Genomic DNA, 25,883 nt, shown 5'->3' on the forward strand with positions numbered 1-25,883 from the left:
CCATTATGGTTTATCACAGGATACTGACTGTAGTTCCTTGTGCTATAGAGTAGGGCTTTGTTGTTTCTCCATTCTCTATATAATAGTTTGCATTGGCTAATCCCAAAATCCCAATCCATCTCTTCCCAACTTCCCCCATCCTTGGCAACCACAAGTCTATGCTCTATGTCTGAGTCTGTTTCTGTTTCATAGATAATTTCATTTGTGTCATATTTTGTTTCTGGCTGCACCTACAGAAAGTGAAAGTTCCCAGGCCAGGGATTGAACTCACGTCGAAGTTGCGACGTGAGCTGCAGTGATGACATTGCTGGATCCTTAACCCACTGTGCCACCAGGGACACTGTGCCTCCTAGTTGTGTTATAGTTCAGATTCCACATGTAAGTGATATCATATGGCATTTGCCCTTCTCTTTCTGACGTACTTCACTTAGTACGATCATCTCTAGCTCCATTCATGTTGCCGAACATGGCATTATTTCATTCTTTTTTATGGCTGAGCATTCTATTGTGTGTGTGTACGTGTGTGCATGTGTGTGTGTGTGTGTATACTTTATCCATTCATCTGTTGATGGAAAACATTTAGGTTGTTTGCATGTCTTAGCTATTGCAATAGTGCTGCAATGAACATTGGGGTGCTTGTATCTTTTTGAATTATAGTTTTGCCTGCATACACGTCCAGGAATGGGATCATACGGCAACTCTATTTTTAGTTTTTTTGAGGAAACTCCATACTGTTTTATACAGTGGCTGTGCCAGTTGACATTCCCCAACAATGTAGGAGGGTTCCCTTTTCTCCACACCATTTATTTTATAGACTTTTTAATGATGGCCATTCTGACCTGTGTGGAGTGTTACCTCATTATATTTTTGCTTTGCACTTCTCTAATAATAGTGATGTTCAGCATATTTTCATGTGCTTATGACCATCTATATGTCTTCTTTGGAGAAAAGTCTATTTAGGTCTTCTGCTTGTTGTTTGACTGTTTTGTTGTTGTTGTTATTACTGAGTTGTATGAGCTGTTTGTATATTTTGGAAATTAAGCCCTTATTGGTCGCATCAACTGCAAATATTTTCTCCTATTCTGTGGGTTTCCTTTTTATTATTTAATTTGCTGTGCAGAAGATTATAAGTTTGATTAGATCCCACTTGCTTATTTTTGCTTTTAATTATATTGCCTTTGGAGACTGACCTAAGAAAACATTGGGAGTTCTTGTCATGGCTCAGCGATAACAAACCCAACTAGCATCCATGAGGACTCAGTTTCGATCCCTGGCCTTGCTCAGTGGGTTAAAGATCCAACATTGTGGTGAGCTGTGATATAAGTCACAGATGTGGCTGGGATCACACATTGCTGTGGCTATGGTGTAGGCTGGCAGCTACAGCTCTGGTTTGACCCCTAGCCTGGGAACTTCCATATGCTGTGGGTGTGGCCCTAAAAAGGCAATAATAATAATAGTAATAATAAAGAAAACATTGATAGGATTTACATCAGAGTATTTTGCCTAAGTTCTCTTCTAACAGTTTTATGACATCTTTTTTTTTTCTTTCTTTCGTCTTTTGTCTTTTTTAGGGCCACAACTGTGGCATCTGGAGATTCCTAGGCTAGGGGTCTAATCGGAGCTATTACTGCTGGCCTACACCAGAGTCACAGCAATGCCAGATCTGAGCCGAGTCTGCGATCTACACCACAGCTCATGGCAACACCAGATCCTTAACCCATTGATCGAGGCCAGGGATCGAACCCGAAACCTCATGGTTCCTAGTTGGATGGTTTCCACTGTGCCACAATGGGAACTCCAAGTTTCATGATGTTTTATATTTAAGTCTTTAAGGCATGTTGAATTTATTTTTGTATATGGTGTGAGGGTGACTACACTATTGTTACCTGACTACTCCTCCTTCGTTTCAGGATCCCCTCCCTTCCCTGATTAGCAACTGTTTGAATCTGCCCTTTGAAGCTCAGAGAGATCTAGGAGGCTGAATGAAGCCTCTTTCCTGCAAAGGAGAAATGGGGGACACAGAAAGGACTTGTACCTGGGAGGGCCTCACAGGGTCGTCCTGCTCAGTTTCACTACTGCTGTAAAGGCTGGATGGATGCAATTGTTCCTGCAAACCAAGAACCACTGATAAGTGTACTGAGCCCCTCAGAACCGAAAGACTAAAAGGAAGTCTTGGATATAGAACAATTGTCTTGCTGTGTAACCAGCACCAGTGGCACTTATTGCTGTTGCTATATTATATGTTTTTCTTGCAAAACTGCAGATTGGAAAATACTATCACTTTGGGTCCTGGAAATGTCCCTTAGCAATTGGAACCTGTCACTACTGGAAACACCAATGGCAGAGACGTTCAGGGTCTTGTGAAGATTAGGTACAAATCGTGACTCTTAACTGTTGTCAATAAACAATGCTAACAAGCTAGTAAAGACTTTCCTGAAATTCCTTGAACCCATGTGTTCAGAGCAAGATTATAATCATATGTATCATGCCTGGACTAGGGAAAAGGCTTCTGGGTAGATCTTTTACTTAATAAAATAATTCAGGCCAATTCTAGTCTTGCTAGAATTAACCCTTGAACAGCCTGAGAAATAAGATGGCCTGGCATGGAGATTTGACATTAGATTTGGGATGGATTGTTTTTTCAAAAGTCAGCAGCCCTTCATAGAGTGACTGATCCATTAACAGATGCAGCTTTTAGAGGTCCCTTTGTGGCACGATAGGATTGCAGTGTCTCTGCAGTGCCAGGACACAGGTTCGATCTCTGGCCTGGCACAGAGGGTTAAATGATCTGGCATTGCCACAGCTGCAGTGTTGGTCCCAACGGCAGCTCAGATCTGATCCTTGGCCTGGGAACTCCATAAGACATGCGTGTAGCCAAAAAAGAAAAAACAACCCCCCAAACAGATGCAGCTTTTAGATCACACTGTTGCTTGCATATCCATTGCGCAGCTATGACTGTATCTATGCAGAGAGAATCCATCAGGAGCATCCTGGGACTTGAAGGACATAGTTGTGAATTGTTCATTTAAATGCAAATTAGATTCACCAGCTGTTGCTGCTACTAGTATTAGCAACCCTAAGGAGATATTTTATCCTAGCAACCACAGAGGATATAGATAACAAATTTTATTTTTATGAAGAAAAAAAATGGTCAGAAAGCATAGGAGCAACCTTTCATTCAAATTCACCTATTTCACAACAGAAATCCTTTTAAGCAGAATTTTAAAAAGCCATAATCAATTGCTTCAAAAGAGTTTGCATAATAACTATCATTACCATATGGGTGAAGTCAGCATTCTATAATAATATTTGGTAGGTTCTATTTTAGGCAGTGATTTTATTTTATATGTTAACAAAAACTGTATGAGTGAGTCAATAATTTAACCTTCAGCTTAAACTTGTCAATGTTGATAAAGCCAAATATGCATGACTGTCTTTAATTTAACCAAAATTACTTTTAGATTGTTAACTTGGTCTTCTATTTTACTTGGCAAATATTTATTTCATTGCCAATAGTCCCCTTGGAAAATTTATCATCAAAATATTTGAAAACATTTTGCTTTCTGACAGACTTGAACTCTAGATGGAACAGGAGAGAAAAGAACAGATATAACCTTTCAAAGAATGATGTAGCCATTGAGGATACAACAAAAATTGGTTAGAACTATTGGCCCAAGATGGTGGAAGATTTGACTTCCAGTAGACCTCGAGCCTCCTTATACCTTCATTGTGATGTGTTAACATGCTAAATTACATGTTCACAGGTGCCATTGCAGTTCAGAGGCTAACCCGGAAGACCAAAGGTGGTGCCCCAATTCCTGGAAATCTCCACTGCTTCTCCAAAATCATTGAAATAATCCTCCCACTAATTAGTGTATGAAATAGCCCAGCCCATAGAAATGAACCAACCCATATTTATGGATTGCATACTGTTTATGGAATGTGTATCTCTCTCAGTGAACCTACTTTCACTTTACTATGGCTCACTCTTGAATTCTTTCTTGTGTGAAGCCAAGGACCCCCACTTGGTGGCCCATCCCAGGACCTTGACTGAGACCTGGGACATGACTACCCTGTTGCGTCCCATTTTCCTGCAACATCTTGACAAAGGAAGAAGAAGAAAGTGGTCTTTTCCCCTTCCCCATTTTGCTTTGATTATAAAAACATAGCCTGGGATTCCTGTTGTGGCTCAGTGGGTTGAGAACACAACATTGTCTCTGTGATGATGCAGGTTCGATCCCTGGCCTTGCTCAGTGGTTAAGGATCTGGTGTTGCTGCAAGCTGCTGCAAAGGCCCCAGATGTGGCTCAGATCTGGTATTGCTGTGGCTGTGGCGTAGGCCTGCAGCTGCAGCTCTGATTCGACCCTAGGCTGGGAACTTCGATATGCTGCAAGGGAGGTTATAAAAAGAAAAAAAATGTAGCCACTTAGTTCTCAGGGCAAAGCCCTCTTGCCTGCCCACTTTATCCTTCACAAGTGTCCTATGCTAATAAATCTACTTCTTACCCATCGCTTTGCCTTTCACTGAATTCCTTCTGCCCTGAGACATAAAGAACCTGACTTCATTAAGTCCTGAGATGAGTTGTTCATTTTCATTGACATGTAGGATTGATTCTCTCTCATCTTTCATAGCATGTTCTTAGTAGAAATTTACTGAATTAAATACAAATATCATTTGATTTAGTATCATGCTTTATCACTTAACCACATCCAGAAAACCTCATTTTCGGTAGTCTAAGGCTTAATCATTGTAATTTCAACAAATGATATTTAGGAATTTTCTAAAAAGGATAAGTATGTGCAAAAATCCTTTTAAAAATGTCTAGAAATATTTTTGTGAATATATTTAAACATATTTCATCCTTTAATATCTTGATCCCATAGCAAAACTCAGACAGATAGAAAGGCAGGTAGGTAGGCAGGTAGATAAATGGAAATATTATTTTTCAAGAGTGTTTCACCATTTTGGAATTTTCTTAAAGGCCTAAATGGAAAACTCTATTATTTGATAAAATAAGTGTTTTCAAAATTAAATATATTCTAAACCTGCAACACAATATCACTATTAGATATTTTCTAGAGCATGTCATTGCTCTGGGTCTCTGTTTTTGTTTTTAATATGAAGTTAAATCAATGTTCAAGAATCTCCATAATTTTGTTGTGATAAAAATATAAGTGGCTTATCACAATTTCTCAGTTATCCATGCTGTTGTAAAAAAGCCTCCATTATTGATCCAATCATAGTCTTTTTTTTTTTTTTTTTTTTTTTTTTGCTTTTAGGGCTGCACCTGCAGCATAGGGAGGTTACCAGGCTAGGGGTCCAATCAGAGCTACAGCTGCCAGCCTGACACAGCCACAGCAACACCAGATCCGAGCTGCATCTGTGACCTACACCACAACTCAGGGCAATGCCAGATCCTTAACCCCCCGAGCAAGGCCAGGTATTGAACCCGCATCCTAGTGGTTCTAGTGGGATTCTTTCCCACTGCGCCACAACAGGAACTCCAAATTGTAGTCTTTTAATTAATATTTTTTCAAGCCCAAGTTGTTATTTTTATTGTCAAGTTGTTATCAAATAAAATTACTGGTTTAGTTTGACTTTTTTTTTTATCCTATCAGCCTTAAATGAGTGACAAAGAAAAATTTAAGAGAAGGAAATAAAGGATTTATGTAATTCACAAGTGAAAATATAATCTGACCATTCCCTGAATGACTGAGGCATAGATATGTAAATGGGGACTAAAACAAGTCTCAGTGGTGAGAACCAAATGATACTGGAACAGATTTTCCATGTCTTCAGAGCACATAATCAATCCCTTTGGGAAATGTCATTCTGGCTGTGTTAAGGTGTACCTGCCCCTGCCAGTCCTGAGGGTTTTGAGATTCTCACATTTAAGTCCTTTACAGTCAGATGCACCAACTTCCAGAGCTGATTATTAGTTTCAAGATTATCCAGGCTGACAAGCTTGTTCTGTAGTCACATCGTTTTGAGAAACACTGGCTAGATCATTCTAAATAAGTCTGCTGTAGGACTTGTTATTGGGCTAAAGTGTTTGTAGAACCTCTAAGAGAAGGATAGAATATACAACAAAGGCATATAGTGTTTTTCAGAACTTATATTTTCTACATAATTCAACCACTTTTTTTCTTTTTTTGAGAGAGAGCTCATTGTCCCTGTGTTCCAGAGGTGTGCTGGAGCTGGCTCCTTCTGGCTCCTGAAAGCCAGTTGTGTGCATCACGTCCCACCTCCTCAGTGATGTCCTGTAAGTACCTTGAGATTGGCCATGACGGGAGTATTTACACTATAGGAATCTGTGAAGTTTACAAATCAGGACTTTTCCCTCTGGAGAATGGGTTGTTAGATATTTACCATTCTGGTTTTCATAGGACACACTTTATTTTATACACTGCTATGTCCCCAGCATTCAGAGAAAGTGCCAGTCAAATATAAAATAGACATTCACTCTAAATATTCATTGAATGGATTAAGCTGTACCAAACCAGTCAGAAATAAATATTTGTTTCCACTTTTCTTGAAGATCCAGGATTTTACCATCACTGTCCTTAACTCCTCTCATACAAAATCTTTTTATTTCTGCTGAAATTTAATGAGATATTTAACCTTTCCAGTCATTAGGAAGTTAGAGGAAAAAGTCGCCTCTTTTTGTTCCAGTTTTTTGTTGTTGTTGTTGCAAGAAATCCTCACGCAAAGTTGAAAGAGATACCGTCTTCTGTTGAATGGTGCATTAAATCCTTCTCTCAAGAGGAAAGAATGTGTCACAGCTGGTTTGTATTAGTGACGTGGAAACAAGGTTGTAGTGGATTTGAGTTTAACATGGGCCAATTAATAAGTTTGAATGGCCAATCATGAATCCATCCTGCTTCATTCTGGAGCTGCCTCAATTGATATACATCCAATGCTTATTAGAGATAGAGGAGGAAACTTTTATATTTCGGCATTTGGATTTTTTTGTTCATCTGTTTTTGTTTTTCAATCCATCTCTCAGTTCACCTCCTTTTGCTGGAAGGTTCTACTCAGAACCTGGCAATGAGTATGACACTATTTGGCATTTTGACAAGGTGCTTACTAGAAGTCCAGTAGATATACAGTTAAATATTTTGGTTCATGCTAATATGGCTTTATAAATTTCCAGACAGAAACTCTGAATACATAAAATAGATAATGTTCTGGGTACTGATACCAGGAGGAGGTTTAAAGACATTCCAATCTCTTAAGAAGGGATCCTGGTATTATCATACCAGGCCATGGTTCTGGAACTTTGCAAAATATCAAAATAATCTGAGGAGTTAGCTTAAAATTCAGCATTAGGATTTCCACTAGATTTTTAGATGGATATGATGATATCTATAAATTCTTTTTCACTTGATTGCTATTAAGTACTTAGCTTGCATATCTAAAAGAAGGGAAGAGTTATTAACTATATTTTGATTCCTTTATTCATTTAATCCCCACTTTCTATCAATCAGTAAGTCCTATACATTCCATCTCATTAACATATTATCTGTCCCTTTTCCCATTCTACCAATAGTTACTGCCGGGGTTAATGCTCTGGAGATTATAATACCCTCCTGTCTTCCCTACAAATACATGTAGTCTCTCTTCTTTTCAGTTCATCATCTCTATTACACAGAATTATATACATACATGTATATATAAAAATATATACACACATATATAGTATCCATATCTATATTAAATATATATCATATTTATAATATCTCTATATTTATCTACCTATTGTATCCATAAATAAAAATTCTTCAGTGGCTGTTCACTACATTATTTTCCAATCTGTAGAGAGCATCTCGGTCATGGAATAAAACAAGAGTTTTTGAATAAAAATTGAAAAAATAATAAAGATTTAAAATATGTGGTTGACACCCTCTTTTTAAGGCAAGACAGACAGGCTTTCAGTATATGGTAGCATACACAGCAGGTGCTATCAATATCCCTCCATTTTTCCTTGGCCCACCTGGATCTCACCACAGCATCTATGGATTATACAAATCCACTATTTCTGCCTCACTGACTGAGGGAACACATTTGGCTTGTGCTCAGGGATGGGCCTGAAGGCGGCTAAGAGTTTTTCCTCTGAGCCAGCAAACATAGGTGTCAGGAGTTTGGGGATAAATGCCTCAACTTCTTTGCCCCTTGGTAGGACAATTCATTTTTCCAGAGACTATCTTTTCCTCACTGTGAAAACTTGCACCTTAACATTCTGTTGCTTTGATTTCCTCCGTTCCCGTTCACAATTCCCTGCACCCTTAATGTGTTTCCTGGAATCACCTCCCAAGGAAATGATTTGCATCCAGGTCCTTGACTCAGAGCCTGCTGTTTAGGAAACCCAAACTAAAACAATTGGTATGAAGAGTGGGCCTAGGAATAAGACCCTTACAATGAGAGTCTGAAATTTTACCATTTTCTGGGTTGGATAAAAAAAGAATCCGCTGCTGATTAAGGTAGCATTTGCTCTGACGAGGTTTCTAGGAACCCTCAGGGTTGGCAGAAGAAGCCCCTCTTTCTGGGTAGCAGCTCCTACTGCCTGGAAGTTGTGCAAAGGCTTCACCTGAGCACTTCCAAGATGAGTTTGCCCTTGTTACCATCTGCTTACGCTTCTTCTCATTGTTTCTAGGCCAATACTCAGGGTCAAGTCTTAGCCTGGAAGGAACAAGGAAGTTCAGTCTCTGTGATTGAAGGAAGTGGGTTATTACTTAAAGAGCTGTAGTACATGGCTTATGCCAACAGGAACCAGGAGAGCGTGTATGGGCATAGTGTATGTAAGGGGTGGCGGGTAAAATATAAAACTGGTTGGGGAAGAGTTTATTGTTATGAAGATATTTTCTCGTGACTCAGTGTTTAACATCTTGGCAATAACACCTGGATCTGGTCCTGATTCGCTGCCTTTTTCACTCCTTGAAACTATGGAGATGACAATGATATAGTAAAAGAAGTGGAGATGCTGTAACTGCTTTGGTAGACAATTGAGCAAGGAATCGCTCAGGGAAATGGCCATGTTAGAATACATTTATCACATAAACAGCTGACTATGTTCCCCTGTAGGAGGCAGAGGGCACTTTCTTCACTTAGGCAATGAAGAATGGTGTGGGGTGGGCTTGCGGGGGCATTGACATCACTCAGAAGCTCAGTACTGGCTGTCCTCTGCAAGCAAGTTGATGGTAGGAGCTGTGGAACTAACTCTGTAACATCAATGGGACACTAGGATTCTAGAATAGAGGAGATGCAATGGTGGCACCTAACTATCTGGGGGCAAAGTGGCCATAATTACTGGAATTCACAGCACAGTTGAATAGCAACCAGGATCCTTGATGTTACAGGGATCTGTGGCAATGGCTGATACACCATAGTTTCTTAGAGCTAAGAGAGATGGGCAGCCAATGAGAGGATTGCTTGAATTATAAAACCAAATAATATTGAGACCTTGTAGGTAGAGGACTGAAGTCAACTGCTTCAAAGCAAAGAGGAGTCCAGTCCCCCTGGGGAAGGACTGTGTATAACTACAGTGTATTTCCAGAAGTTGTTTACCAATTTATTATCAAAGGGCTCTATAGCCATTTATCAGTGCACTGAACGCTGGGGTTGGGGAAACACTCAGACTTTGTAAGGATTACTGGGAAAAGGGGCTGAGCCAATACTAATACCAGAGGCCTCAAACTTCTGTCACAGCATCCTTGTTAGAGCCGCCCAACATAAGAGCCAAGACACAAACGGAGTCCTGGCCCATTCAACTCACAGGAGGACCAATCCACAACCAACCTGTGGTGATTTCTTCAGTTCCTGAGTGAGTAAGCATGGAAGCTACATACTCAGCAGCTGGTAGAATCATCACTTTGGTTTCCTCACCTGTGGAGGAAGAGCCAGCCTGTTAAAAAGCCAAGATGAAACCTCTGAAATTGCCCTCCACTTCCCAATTCCCACCTTATGCTCTGGTTAAGGTAGTAAATCATAGTAGGACCACAATGCTCCATCCCAGGAGGAATTATAGGAATCCTACAAAAGACTAGGAAGATGGAGGGGTAGCAGTTTTCATCGTGTCAAAGTTGAATTCATCTGTATAGCTTTTATGGAAAACCAGATGGATCAATGCAGGTGAATGACAGAATGCAAGAGAGCAAGCTTAGGTGAGTCATTATTATCGTTTTTATAACAGTTATTCTGGAAGCTAAATGAAGAGACTGTTTCCAGGAAAAGAAAGTGATCATCCATGTCATGTGCTGCTGATATGTCAACGAAAATGAGAACTGAAACTCAGCCTCTGGATTTAGCAGCGTGAAGGTAATTGTTGACCTTGGCAAGAGTTATTCAGGTACAGCAATGGTGGCAAAAGCCTTTTTTTTGTTGGGAGTCAAGAGAAAATGAAGGGGAATAATTGGAGATAAGAAATATAGGCAATTATTTTGGGAAATTTTTCTATAAGGAGAATAATTGGCAATAAGAAATGTAGGCAATTCTTTGGGGGAATTTCCCTATAAGGAGAAGAAAATCTAGAAGGGTTATGAGGTCAAAAGGGTTTATATTTTCATGGGAGAAAGTATAGCATTTTTTATACAGACAGGAAATATTCAGTAAAGATGACAAATTTATGTGGGTTGGGGGAAATTGCTGAGGCAATTTCCTTGAGTAGGTAAAAGGTTGAAATCAAGTGAATAAGTGGAAGGATTCAATTTTTAAAAAATGCTTTTGAATAGATGACGCAGTATGTAAATGAATGAAATGATTGGAAAGTGTTCTCTTCATATAACTGGTTAGGTTAGCAGCAGGTAATTGTGGCTTCAGAGAAAACCGTGCCTAGGGAATTAAAAAATAACTTGGGTACCTCAAGTATCTTATCATTTATAACATTCAAGTTGAGAAAGTTGGAGATGTAGTGCTGTAATTATGTCTGCTCTTAACTTTAATGATTGGCTCAGCCTTTTCTATTCACTAAATACAAAAAGTAGTGCTCCTACTCTTGAAATCCTTTTTACTTCTAACACATACTTTGAGGGAAACTGCTATGATATTCCAACAATTCAGGTGAGATAAGGGACTAATATCCCACATATATCTGAGCATTTGTATAACCATAAACCATGATAAGGGTGTATGGAAATATGGTCATACTCCCTTATTATTAATTTTAGGTTATATCTCCATTTTCCAAGAGCAAATCTCTGAGAAATGGTAAAGGCCTTGGTAGTCTAAGTTACAAGTTTTGAGGGAAGAGCAGTTCTCAGGAAGACTGAGCATCTGTAAAAGCATTGAGAATCAGAGACATTTCTGGGGTGAAGAAACTCAGAAATCACCTGGCTCTCCCCCTTGAGTTTGCAGATGAGGAGGAGAGTCAGGGAGATTAAGTGATTCACCCTAAAGGATATGATTAAATAATGGCAGAGTCAGAGTTAGAGGCAAGATTTCCTGACTCCTAATCTAGTCCTCTTTCTATCATACTTTCCCTTGGGATTGTCAAAAACTGGTACCAAAGCTAATGTGTCAAATTTTAGGATATAAATAAATGATTATTTTTCAGTAGGATATATAGACACAAAGAAGGAGTTTACATAAATGTTGCAGCCAATATTTCTTTTATAGTGTTAAATACAGTGTTTTACTTTAAACAAAACAATTTAGATTTTTGGAAAATAGTATAAATTCATTTGTCAAAGAGTAAGTTACGTTGAGAGATATTCTTCCTGTTTTGATAGAATTTTAAAGACTGGGAAACTATGTAGTCTTAAAGAGAGGAAAGAAGACGAAAATACTCTTCATCAGCTACTATGAAGCAAAGACTTACATTCATCCTTTAATTTTCCCGGACAGCTTTAAATAGGCATATCTCCAATGTTCATGCAAAGTAACAAGCTCACAGTGGTTAAGTAATGGTTCCAAGGATTCCTCAACCGGAAAGTGAGGAACGGGTATCACACTGAAGAGAAATTTGTGAAAGAAAAGAAACATTACTGACCTTACAATTTTGTGTGGGTCTGGCTGTTCTATGTGACTTTGTTCAAATTTACTTGCCATGAATAATGGCATAGTAATAAGAACAAAAAGTATGAGTCAATGAGTAGCTGATTAATTGATTGTGTCTGCTGTATTTTCTTTCACCAACTTCTTTGGTAATGTAAGAAAGTAACTTAACCTCTCTCTGTCCTCATATAATTATTGAGATCAATTTCAAGCTCTAATTTTTATGAGTCTATGGGCACATAAATCTCCTGAGAATTCAAAATTTTCATAAAATAGACACAATCTTCATACACTGAATAATTTTGGTTAGTATTCTGGTTCTATTTCTATTGAGGAAATATTTGGACATTATACAAGCTAGCAATTTGCCAGATGCATGCTTGATTCATGTGCTATTTAGAGACACTGATACACAATTTAGAAACAAAATAGAGGTGTGTGGGTTTTTTGGTAAAAAAGAAAAGGAACAGTAATATACATAATTTTAAAAAATGATTCAATTTTCCCAAAGCTTCTATTACAAGAAAATAGATGGTGCATGAGAATCCAAAGGGAAACTGGATTAGAAATCAATATGAAACTGTCAGTGAAAATATTTCTTTAAAATTCAGTGATACATACAGCAACTTGGATGGAATAGAGACTCTTATACTAAGTGAAGTAAGTCAGAAAGAGAAAGGCAAACACCATATGATATCACTTATATCTGGAATCTAATATACAGCACAAATGAACCTTTCCACAGGAAAGAAAATCATGAACTTGGAGAAGACTTGTGGCTGCTAAAGAGGGAGGGAGAGGGAGTGGGATGGATTGGGAGCTTGGGGTTAATAGATGCAGACTGTTGCCTTTGGGATGGATTAGCAATGGGCTCCTGCTATGTAGCACTGGGAACTATGTCTCGTCACTTATGATGGAACATGATAATATGAGAAAAAAGAATGTGTACATGTATGTGTAGCTGGGTCACCTTGCTGTATGGTAGAAAATTGATGGAACTCTGTAAACCAGCAATAAAGGAAAAAAATAAAATCATTATAAAAAAATTCATTGATAACATAAATGTAAATATGCCAAACCTTTACTAGATCTTTGGCCAATTTAGGATATAGCCAACCATAATATTAAAAACTATAGGAAAAGAAAAGAAATTGAGAAGACTTTCAACCTCAATGTGCCACTTTATGTACCTATTTTAAGAACTCTTCCTAGGAGAAATTATTGAAAAATAGAAAACATACATTTATAATCTCTTTCCTCCTTTTCCTTCAACATATATGTCATACAAGATTCTGTGCTATTTGAAGAATTTTTCAAACGTATTTATTCCAAAGAATTTTAAAAATGGAAAAGACTGTTCTCAAATGACTTAAGGTTGAGAAGAGGAAACAAGACAATATACATGTAATTGTAACATGCATGTGACACAAGAGGGAGGATTTTCAAAGATTCAGAAGAGTGGTAAAAAAAGTCTGACTGAAACCTTGGTTGTGATGACATTGAATTATAGATGTTGGATCACCCAACCAAGAACAGGGAGTATCTACCCCAGAAAGTTCTTGTGCGTTCCTCGTAAGGTTAATTCTAGTCCATGTCACTATTGTGAATGGATGTCCATTTGGTAGCTGGATATTGCTGGTGGAGAGGAAAGCTTTTACTATTTCAAATTGACTTTGTAAAACGCGCTGATTTATTTAAATCACTCTAATAGATTTTTTTTTTAATGTTGGTATAGAATTTTGGTGGTCAGCTCTTATGAAATTAGGAAAGTTCCAAGCTTTCTATTCCTAGTCTCAGGAAGTGTTTTGCCTTGTTTTAGTTATTAAGTGATAAATGTTCAGATAGTTTCCTGTATTATTGGAGAAATCATATGCTAATTTAGGTTTCGTTCATTGATTTGGTGAAGTACAGTTGGTAGACTTTTCTGTTATTCAATAATTTTTTTCAATCCTAGGTTAAACTTGATCATAATTTTAAAATATATTGTTGGAGTTGGATAATATATTTTTTAGGATTTTGGTATCTATGTTTATACGTGAATGGTCCTATAATTTTCTTTTCTTGTACAGTCCAAAACACATTTTGGGATTAAGGCTAATCTGACATCCCAAAATCTAACAGGCAATTTCCTCTCCAACCGTGTTTAAAATTAGGGAACAGCTAATATAATATAGGGTTACATGTTCATTGAGAGTTTCATAAACCTTACCTGAAACTCTTTGGACTTGAGATTAATTGCTTTAATTCTTATCCATTTGAGGTATCTATATTTTCTTGCAGAAATGTAAGCATGTCATGTTCTGGTGGAGAACATAAAATTTGTCCACTTAATCTAGATTATCATTTTTTGTTTTTTCTTTTTCTTTTTTGCTCTTTTTTTTAGGGCCACGTGTGTGGCATATGAAGTTCCTAGGCTAGGGGTCAAATCAGAGCCGCAACTGCCAGCATACATCACAGCCATAGCAACATGGGATCTGAGCCACATTTGTGACCTACACTGCAGCTTAAGGCAATGCCAGATCTTTAACCCACTGAGCCAGGCCAGGTATCGAACCCACATCTTCATGGATACTAGTTGGGTTTGTTACCACTGAGCCACAAACGGAACTCCCTAGATTATCAATTTTTTAACATAGAGCTGTTCAAATCATCTGTTTATTATTATTTTTTAAAAAACCCCATGAGTCTATACTTATTTGCCTCCATTCACTATTTTGGTATTTGCAACTTTCTATTCAAAAAGGAGAAAAAGACAGTGGCTTGAGGAGTTGTCTTATGGGGAAGGCAAGATGCAAGAACAGGGCAGTATAAGTAGACATGTATGAACGGTTGCCTGGGTGAGAATGAATTTTGTTTTTAATGGAAGAAGAAGATAGAAAATTATTCAGTTTCCTTGTAGTATAGAATTCTATACTATAAATGCTCTCTGTGCTATAAGGAAAAGACCTGGATGAAGATGCCTTAAAGATAGATTTAGCACTTGAACCAGAGCAAAAAACTTACCTAGGACTTTAAGAGGTAATGATCAATGAAAGCGTTAGGGAAAGAGTCCCATGATTGGACCTAGGGGTTTGCTTGGCATAGATTGAAGAATAACTGAACAGGGAACAACAACAACAAAAAAGGATATTGGTCGTTCCTGCATGATTATGAGTTATTTTAATTCAGTAATTAAGAACCCTCTGAACTATTACATTATATCTTCTCTTCAACAACTATCAAATTTTTTAAGAAGTTGAGACTGAACGTACTGGTTTCACTCATATAGAGCTTGTTGTTTCTTTAAGTCCTTGCAATCTAGTTTCTGCATCTTTTCCTTAACTCCTAAAAAGCATCATAGACCCACTATTGCCACATCAAATAACTTGTTAGTATTTTTCATCCTGTTGGAAATTCTGTTTTCACCTCTATGATGTTAGAGAGGTTTTCTCTTAATTTGGCTCCTACAAGAGTTGGTTATTTTGCTTTCCTTCTCTTATGAAGCTGCTCCTTCGATGGCTCCAGCTTCCTTCTTGTTCTTCCTCTCTATCTCTGCATGTTCATATTGACCAAGGTTTTATTTTGGGCCAGTTAGGGTTGGCTAAAGGATTCTAGGCAATTGTATTTCTTCTTCTGGCTTCAGTCATAACTTCTACAATAATAGCTCTCAGTGAACTTATTGAGAGCGTGGTCTGTATCTCCTTTACCATTGTAAGCCTGTTGCCTGGCATTCATTCAATAAGTCCCTGTGTTAAACCAGGAACCTCTTAGATGCTGGATATACAATGGTGACAAGATGGAAATGACCCCTGAAAAGAGTATAGTAATACACAGTTCTTGAATGGATGAGTGAGTACCTGTCTTCAGCTTTAGTCTCATTTTTAAGCTCCATACCTGTCAGATATCTTCCTCTGGATATTTATGCTGAAGTATCAACCTAGAATGAAATAATGCCATTTGCAGCAACATGGATGGGCCTAGAAATTACCATACTAAGTGAAGTAAGTCCGACAGAGGAAGACAGAGACACTAATATGTGGAATCTAATAAAAACAACACAAATAACTTACAAAATATAAATGGGCTCAAAGATTTTGAAACCAAGTTTACAGTTGCCAAAGGGGAAATGTGGTGGGGAGGGATAAATGAGGAGTTTGGGATTGACATATATACACTACTATGTATAAGACAAGGAGCAAGGACCTACAGTATAGCACAGGGTAACCTACTCAATACTGTGTAATAATCTATGTGGGAAAATAATCTGAAAAGGAATGGACATATGTAATGTATAACTGTTTTACTTTACTTACACCTGAAATACAGCTTTGCAAGTCAACTATACTCCAATAAAATTTATTAAAAAATATACAACTAGCTAATCATCTTCTCTAAATTTTTTCTTCTTCCTAAATATTTTGATTTCTGATAATTTTACTATTCTTTTCCAAACCTATTAAATTGAAAAATCCCAATTACCTTTGAAGTTTTCTCTCTTGACTCTCTGCAGGCAACTAATTGCCAATTTTTTACTGATATTTTTCATGCCTTCACAAACATTCTAAGAATTTACTAATGTTTCTCCTTCCATTCAGTTCCTTCCCCCCCCGAAAGTCTCATGCATGCATTACTGCCAAATCGATAGTTCTAAGGCCCAGCCCTGACCATGTTACTCCACTGCTTAAAAGCCATGACTGACTATCCACTGCTGAATAATATCACTGAGTTTTCACTCTCTGCTACCCTACAGGTTCTGTGTGTCCTAACTATGCAACTATTAAAGTATGTTCCTTCATACCTATCTATCTCCAGGCCTCTGCTTTTGCTATTTCATCCACTTGAGATATCTAAGGATCTCTGTCTCAGCAAGTTCAAATTCTTTCATTATTCAAGAACTACTTTATATCAAACTTCTTTGATAAAACTTTTTTCTTCTAGATCCCAGTCCTTTTTTTTAAAATCTCCACTGAATTATACTGGCCATTATTAATATGTCATCTTTGTGTCATCTAACCCTTTGTAAATTGAATTACAGTGAATTTTATATCTATCTATAATAGTTTGAATTATTGCCCCACAAATATTCACTCATGCCTCCTTCCGTTCTGGATGGGATATATTTCTCTGCCTCATCAGTTTCGAGTTTGGTCATGACATTTGTTTTGGCCAAGGAATGCTAGTGGACCTGACATGAGCAGACGCCATAAATGTGTTTGTGTAGTTTGGCTTGGATATTGTGCTTCTGACTTTTCCATGAGATCATATCCTGGGGAAGACATATGAAATAGACCTGAATGTGACATTCAGCCTAAAGCCAAGTGCAGTTGAGCCTAAGGCAAAGTCACCCAGCTAAGCCTACACTGGGTTACCAGGAGACCCATGAGGGTGAGAAAAAAATGCTTATTGCTAAAGGCCACTAAGTTTTTTTTGGTTGTTTGTTATGAGGCAAAATTTAATTATTACATTATTCTATACAATTTAACACATTTAATCGAAAGCCTACTATGTTCTGAATACAAGTCTAGTGGCTAGGAATACAATAATTGGCAACACCAGGCATGATTTCTGTCCTACGAAACTTCCAGTCTATTTGAGGAGATAGTAATTAATAAAAGCACATATTTCCGAGTGGGGGGGGGAAACATATTTCTTGGAACACACTAGAACAGAACTCATCTACTCAGGGGCATCAAATAAGATTTCCCAAGAAGTGACACAATCTGAGATTTGAATGAAACATAGAAATTGATGAAGTGAAAACCATGGTAAAAGAAAGGGGTGACAGACTGGGGCTTGGAGTCTGGGAGAAGTAAGATGAGGTGGAGAAGATGTTCTTGTATTTCAGAGAGAGGGAGTAGCAGCTCTATGGTAAACAGGCATGTAGCATGTTCCAGGACCACAGAGAAGGCCATTGTGACTGGAGCCCATGAGGTAAGGGTGTTGCAGACACAGGATGATGCAGGACTTGCTAAAGATTTTGGTTTTTCCCTACCAGTTTTTGAAAGCCATCAAATGTTTTTTTATGCAGTGACACGATCAGATTGGTATTTTGAAGAGAATATTCTGATCTCTAGATGGAGAGCCCATTGAGCAGTGGTATTAGATTAGAGTGGAGAGACCAGTTAGACAAATATCGTGCCTGACCAGGATGGAGATGATGGTAGTTGCACTCGGGGAGGCAGCGGGGGTGGCAGAAAGCAGGTGGCTTCAAGGTTTCTGCAGAAGTAAAGGTAGCAGGAAAACACGATGGTTTGTATTTGGGGCTGAGGGAGAAGGCGATGTCAAGGACGCTTCCTGGGCTTATGATTTGCCCAACTATGTGAAGGTTGGTTCCACTTCTAGAAAGGAAGACTGAGTCTGTGCAGCAGGAGGATGCTTGTTTGTGAAGCACCAGTGAGGACTGCAGTTGACATTAAAGTTGGGATGTTGAGCAGGTGGTTTGGAACACACCTCTCTATCCTACTCAGAGACAACTTTGTGTTCATCCTTCCCTGAGGGTAGATAATTATCATCTTGTAAACAGAGATGGGAAAGAATGGTTTGGAAGTGGCAATGAAGAGTAAGGAAACCTTAATCCCAACTGCCGGCAGCCAGGCTGCTGGGAGCATGGAGACCTAATGCAAGAGTCATGAGGGGAGGCAAAGGAGTGGAAGAGCCACTCAGAAAAGAGGCGGAGGGTAAAGGAAGATTTACTGACCGAAAGTTCTAAAAAACAGATTCTATTTCTCATACTTCAATTTCAGCCAGCTGGGGCAAGGGAGGAGATCATTACATTATTGTAAGTACAAATTAGGTAGAAGATCACCAAGATCACAACAGTCAGACACATTCTTTTCCTCTGTTTTACCATAAGACTTTATTAGATAATTTTTTAAGTTTGGAAGGAGTTCTCTTCTGATGCCGTGAGTTAAGGATCTGGCATTGTCACTGCGGTGGCATGGGTTTGATCCCTGGCCCAGGAACTTCCACATGGTATGGGCATGGCCAAAAAAAAAAAAAGGTTTGGACAAGGTTTGAGCTTGAGCACAGCTTTCAAGGTCCTTGGAAAGAATAGGCAGTATATCATCAAGGCTTTTATGATAACAAATGAAAAAGACAAAGTATTTTATGTTTTTTTCTGAATCGGAGTTTCTAGATGTATAATTATGCCTTTCATTACTTAAAATAATGAAAATGAAATGAAATTCATTTCAAAATAATGAAATGAAATTTGGGAGGAAATTTAGTTCACATTTATTGGAAAACTTCTGTAATGGCAGCCATCACTCACCTACCATTTTTAGAAAATTGTTGAGGACAGTGACAGGACCCTAGCCACAGGTGGGGTACAATTCATATTTCTATCTGCCCATATATGGGGGAACCCCAACCTGATGGTTGCCAAGTCAAGTTCTCAGGACATGAAATGAGAAATGAGACAAACAAGAAGCTGATAGCTGTCCCTGGAAGAGAAAGGATTGACAAGCAGTCAGTACCGGGCAGCAAATTCATGAAGCACAATTAAAAGATTTTTATTTATTTTATTTTTTGCTTTTTAGGGCACCACCCAAAGCACATGGAAGTTCCCAGGCTAGGAATTGAATTGGCACTGTAGTTGTCGGCCTACATGCAGGATCCGAGCTGTGTCTACGACCTATACCACAGCTCATGGCAACGCTGGATCCTTAACTCACTGAGCAGGGCCAGGGATCAAACCTGCATCCTCATGGCTACTAGTCGGGTTCATTAACACTGAGCTACAACGGGAACTCCATAATTCAAAGATTTAATTCTTACTAATGGTTTTTGCCTACTGATCTGAATTTGAAAAGGAAAGGCCAATGGGAAGTTTTAACTTTCTCTCCCCATCAGGAGCGTAGACTTTGGTAAGAATCCTCATCCTTTGCTGACTTCTGCCAGTTTCCCCAGGATCCTGTCTGTGGGCTCTGGACCCAGTGGCTTGTGCCAGCAGTTCTCAACCTGGTCACCTGAAACTGTAGAGGAGGAAAAATCATTTTCCCTCTACCCTTAATGGGGGGTGCTTGACCGAGACCCCCTTTTCTCTAAGACACCTCGTAAATGGATAAACTTATCTAGGTTAGAATTTCTCCACTACAGCCACTATAGTTCAAGATTATCTTTGGTAAGTTTAACCTGCTTGCTCAGCCTTCAAACAACATTTTATTTACCTGAGGTCTCATACTGGGTGCAGGCTAGCTTGAGTTGGACCTGGTCTAACCCTGGACTCAGTTTGGTTTCTAAGTTGGATCCAGTCTAAATCTGGACCCTGTCTCATTTTTACATTAGACCCAGTCGGACCCTTGATTGGTTTTTGGACCCAGTCAGGAAAAAGAAATGCTCATAAAAAGTCTGAAAGTTCATAATGTGAAAGCTGCAGAGCAAGGATCCAGGAGGAAATTACCCACCATCTAAGACAGTGAGCAAGTAGCAGGCTGCAGGGGCTCAGCAGGTACCTGCATAATTAAGTTAATCATCAGGTTGGTGATGTGGGGCTAGCCTAAGTGACTTCATTTTGGACCTGCTGTCCAGTTGGCAATGGTTACTCTTTTTCTTATGGCTTGTTGGTGAAGCCTGCTTGTGGCAAGAAGTAACTCTGTTCTTTCTGACTTTTGGGCAAAGAGGTCCCCGCTCTGGATCCTGTACCCCAGAACACACCACTCTGGCCCTCCTCCCATTATGCTCCTCACCTCAGGTTTAGGACTTTGCGGGACCAAGAAGATGGGCTGATCGACAACCCTTGCCACCACTCCCCCCCTCCATTTAAATTGTGTTGTGGATGCTTTGGTTTCTGGAATGTCCCATCCAAACACACTGATCCAATTCAAGGGCCTGATTGTGACTTTTTTTTCTCTCATGTCATTGAAGTGTAGTTGTTTTACAATGTTGTGTAAATTTCTGCTGTAGAGCAAAATGATTCAGGTATTTATAGTTATTCTTTTTCATGTTCTTTTCCATTATGGTTTATCACAAGATATTGAATATCATTCCCTGTACTATACAGCAGGACCTTTTTATTTATCCATCCCACATGTAATAGTTTGCCTCTGCTAATCCTAAACTCCTAATCCTTCCCTCCCCCACAGCCCCCACCCCTGCCCATCAACCACAAGTCCGTTCTCTATGTCTGTGAGCCTGCTTTTGTTTTTGAAGATAAATTCATCTGTGTTGTATTTTAGATTTCACATATAAATGATATCATATGGTACTTGAGTGCTTTCTGACTTTGCTTAGTATGATAATCTCTAGGTCCCGAATGCGACTTTTTTGGGGAAAGACAATGTGGCTGACCCTGATGATTTGGAGGGGAGCTTGGATAGGGAAGTGGGGAGGAGATTTCAGGCTGGGGACTGAGGCTAAGACTCCACCAGCTTCAGGTACAAAACTCCAGGAAATCCATTCATTCTAAATTCAAATCTGTCTTTCCAGCTTCAGGCTCCTTTGAAGAAACTAAAAGCCTATAACCAGTCATGAAGAGGGGCTGGGACACCGTGGGGAGAAATGACCTAGCCTGGGTTGGCAGGGTCACAGGAAACCTCTGGGCATATGGGAGGAGGACCCTGTGCAAGAATAGTCCTCTAGCTTTATCATTTCCTCCGGTTTTCCTTTTCGTTTTTACTAAAACAAATACATTGGATTCCTCTAATTTTTTCTCTATTAGGCACTACAATGACACAAAGATTTTTGATCTTTTTTGTAGCAACTAGTTTATCCTTTAGGCCATTTTTAACTACCTACTTTGACCAAAGAGCTCACTGCATTTCATGAACTCCTTTCCATGTTCCAGCCGTACATTATAGTTTAAAAAACACTTCACGGTCAAGTAAGTTTGGCTAAAACAGATACAGCATATCTTTCAAACATCTGCGATTGCCCACATCAACCCCACATCCCTGTTTAGGCCTTCCAGATAACCTGTATTTACTGAAAGCTTATTTCCAAGCTGCTATACATCTCTTTACACCTGCTCCATGCTGCCCACCTGACCTTCCAGAAGTTTCCATTGTGGCCTACAGAACTCATGGCCCATCAGTAACAAACTGCCTTACATCTTCAGTCTCCTCTATGAATGAGCCTTTCCTCTTTTCACTCCAACTGAAAACTGCTGAGATTAACACTTTCCATGTGTTTTTTCTCTCTATTCACCAAGTGCCTCAGAACCTGGAGCCAGGGTAGATTTCTTTGGTGACACTCTGTGTTGTGAGGCTCTTGTTCCTTACTATCTCTTAAAGTCTTCCCTTCCACTTTGCTCACACAGCTCCCTTAATCTGCCCTGAGTAAACACCTCTGGATCCTTCAGTAGCCCCCTAACTGCATTTCCTGTTCCCAGTGTCTTTTCCCTTCAATCTGTCCATGCTGCTGTGATATTGATCTTTTTAATCATATGCCATTTCCTTGCTTAAAATCCTTCAATAGCTCCCCACAGCTTTCAAGGGGAAAATTCAAACTCTTTCATTTAGTATCTAAGGCTTTGGTGATCCCATTTTTTTCTCTATTTTCAGCTTTATTGTCCACCACCCCTGCACACTCACCCCTGGCTCTAGCCATACTGAGAAATTTGTGGTCCTCTGCAGTTTCCCAGGAAACCAGGCGACCTTCCAGGACAACTCCTCACAGGCTGACTTAGAGGCTCTCCACCTGTGCCCCTAACACATTGTCCATCTCCATTTATCTGTCACAGCACTTACTGTGCCAGGGTCTGATTTGCAGCTTCCTGAAGGAGAATACCATATCTCAGTCAGCTTTAAGTCCTTAGCACCTGCACCTGGTAGGTGTTAAATGCATGAATAATTGAAGGGATAACCAAGGCTACTCTACTGATATTTCAAGGGGCATAATTTTGAGTTGTTTTTTCCCCTTTGGGAGTGGAGTTAGTTTGTGTTGCCTAGTTTATTTTCTTCCTACTGGTTTCCATGAAGTTAAGTGTCCTGTGCATATGTTGGGTGCTGTTAGTGGTGATGGGGAGACTGTGTGCCTGTGCATGTTTGCGGATGGGGAGGCTGCTGGAAAAATGGCTTTCCTAAAGACGTCCTCAAAAACCCGGCTCTTTGGGAAATAAAGAGCAGTGGGAAGTAAATTCCTGGGACTGCCTGTCTCAGAATGCCCTTATGGGCCGGGATTATAGTCTTTTAGGGTTCTTCATCCTGGTTTCTCTGTGCACATTCTTTTGGCAAGCCATCAAATTAGCACGAGGCTCTCATTAACATCAAAGTCTAATCAACCAAATTTACTGTTCACAGAGAGAACTCTTAGAGATTCGACATGGACTAACCAGTTAATGAGGCTAATGTGCTTTAAAATCAGACTTGCTGAAAAATTAGTCAGTGAAGGTGTCTTTATGCCCTTCCTTCAGCCTGGAGTGTCCTCTCCTTGCTTTTCTGGTTAGCAAACTCGGATTCTTTCTTCAAGATTTCCCTTGGTTGCTGGAATAATATCAGAATTGTCTTGTGTTTTCCCTACCCCCTGAGACTTACAGCACTGACTGAACTAGACATTCTTTGAGAATAGGGACTGTGTGTGTGTGTGTGTGTGTGTGTGTGTGTGTGTGTGTGTGTGTGCATACACATACATACTTTCAGTTCCTAATACAGTGTCTGACGCATGGTAGAAATTAAACAATAATGCTTAAATTTCTGAACCTCAGGAGGTGATACAGTCTGAGGATGGCTGTGTGGATTGAACAGAAGAATTAGTTGCATATACAGTAACTATGTGGTTGTTTATATGAAAATACCACACTCATAGAGAATTCAGAATGCATAGAAGTATTCAAAAAAGATTTGATTTTCTGTCATCATCGTACCTACCCAGAATTGATTACTATTAACAACTCAAATACTTGACTTCTGTGTACATACGAAATTGGAGGGTCTTACTTAAATATTTATGGCACTTTTAAGCATTTAGCTTAACTGCAGATTGAATCAAGAATCATAAAATGTGACGCACTTTTAAGAAATCAAATACTCCCTTGAGGCAAAGCAGTTTCAATGACAGAAGGGACATGCGAGATTAAAAAAAGGAAGTTCAATTTAGGGAACCATTTAGCCTTGAAGGAGCTATTTACCCTGTATGAGGAAGCATTTTATTCTGAAACCAGAATTTATTTGTATAGGATTAGTCTTTTGACTTTTTTCTACTTTTCAAAACCTGTTTTATAAAGATTGAAGAATTGGTTTCTCATCTACATGGGCTTGTTTATCCAGCATATTAGCTGAGGGGTAGCTGGCAGCCAGGGTGAAGAGAAACAATCCTGAAACTTTAAGTGATGTTCCCAGGTGGCTCCTGGCCTCTAGACCCTATAGCAATGTCCCGACTGATCCTAGTATCAACGGGTATATAACCTGGCTCCTCAATTTGATCTGCAGGCCAGTAGCAGTGACACAACCTGAGCATTTGCTAGAAATGAAGAATCTCCAGCCCACTGCAGATCTATTGACTCAGAATCCACACTGTAACAATTCTGCCAGGGGACCCTATGCGCACTGTTTTTGAGAAGCAGGGGATGGTATACAATGGCACGGCAGCTTCCTGGAACTCTTTGAAGTACAACTGGAGATTACTTATGTTTGATGGCTTAGGCTTTTAAACCATCATCCAGGTCTGGCTCTGTGGATGGGCCCCCTTGGCCTCACACTGCTATATGGAGAGGTCATTGGATCCCCAGTTTTTTCTTTTCTGCTGCACACAGCCTGATCGTGATCTGCTACAGATTCCACCATAACTGCATCTTCCACAAACCTCTGCCCTATTGAAATTCCTGGCTTTCATGCACTCCTTGAAGTTTCACTAGATGAGCAGTCTTCACTAGATGACCGTGGCTTTCTGCCATCAACAGCTTGCTTTTACCCCAAGATGGCAGCGCTATTGTGATGCTACTGTTCTTTACCTTGTTTCGCCTTTAACTTGCATGCTTGCAGCTCCGCTCATCTGACTGTATGAGGTAGGCAGGTGCTGTATAAGTGTTATTCTCATTCTATAGGTAAGACAAGAGAGATTTGGAGGAGATACAAAACTTCTTTTAATTAATGGTTTTAACTGATAGCACCAAATGGAAACACTTAAAAGCACATTGAGGTAGCCGGCCTCCAAAGTGAGCTGCTATGATCCCTTTGCCTCCTGGTACCTACACCCCATGGAGTTCCCTCACACTTTGTATCAAGGTTGGTCTGTGTGGCCAATATAACATGGCAGAAGTTATGATTTTTCACCTCTGAGATGAGGTTATAAAACACACCGCAGCTTCCCTCTTGGTTTCTCTCCCTCTCAGATCATTCACTTGGAGGAAAGCCAGCTGTCATGTCATTAGCTCGGGTATTGAACAACTGAAACCTCCTGCCAACAGATATGTAAGTGAATTTGGAGGCAGATTCTTCATCCCAGTCAAGCCTTCAAATGACTGCAGCTCGAAGTGACATCTTGACAGTAACCTCGAGAGATTCCCTGAACTAAGCTGTTTCCTTGGACATGATGTGAGATAACAAAGAGTTAAGATACTAAGTGTTGGAGTAATTTGTCATTCAGCAATAGAAACCTAATACATATTTTGTATTTTCTTTTGTCTTGATCAAAACACAAGTGCCCCGAGGACTTTATAAACAGTCATAGTGGCCATGTAGCTTAACCAAGCCACAAGCATTTTATGAGAAAAAAGCAATATGAAAAATTTGAGAATTAAAATAAGTATTCTAGGGAGTTCCCATTGTGGCTCACAGGGTTAAGAACCCAACACCATCTCCATAAGGATGTAGGTTTGATCTACGGCCTTGCTCAGGAGTTCAAGGATATGGCATTGCTGCAAGCTGCAGCATAGGTTGCAGATGCAGCTTGGATCTGGTGTGTGGCTGTGGTTTAGGCCAGAAGCTGCAGTTCTTATTCAGCCCCTAGCCTGGGAACTTACATATGCTGCAGGTGCAGCC

The 25,883-nt window shown here is 39.5% G+C and overlaps 1 long non-coding RNA gene across 1 annotated transcript; it reads left to right on the forward strand.

Annotated features, from left to right (window-relative positions):
- Positions 1-25,883, forward strand: LOC106507787. The gene is made up of 3 exons (XR_001304043.2): positions 1-6,262; positions 10,190-10,314; positions 25,235-25,883. It is a non-coding gene; the product is annotated as an uncharacterized LOC106507787 (long non-coding RNA).

This window comes from Sus scrofa, chromosome 8 (assembly GCF_000003025.6).
Source record: "Sus scrofa isolate TJ Tabasco breed Duroc chromosome 8, Sscrofa11.1, whole genome shotgun sequence".
Lineage (NCBI taxonomy): Eukaryota > Metazoa > Chordata > Mammalia > Artiodactyla > Suidae > Sus > Sus scrofa.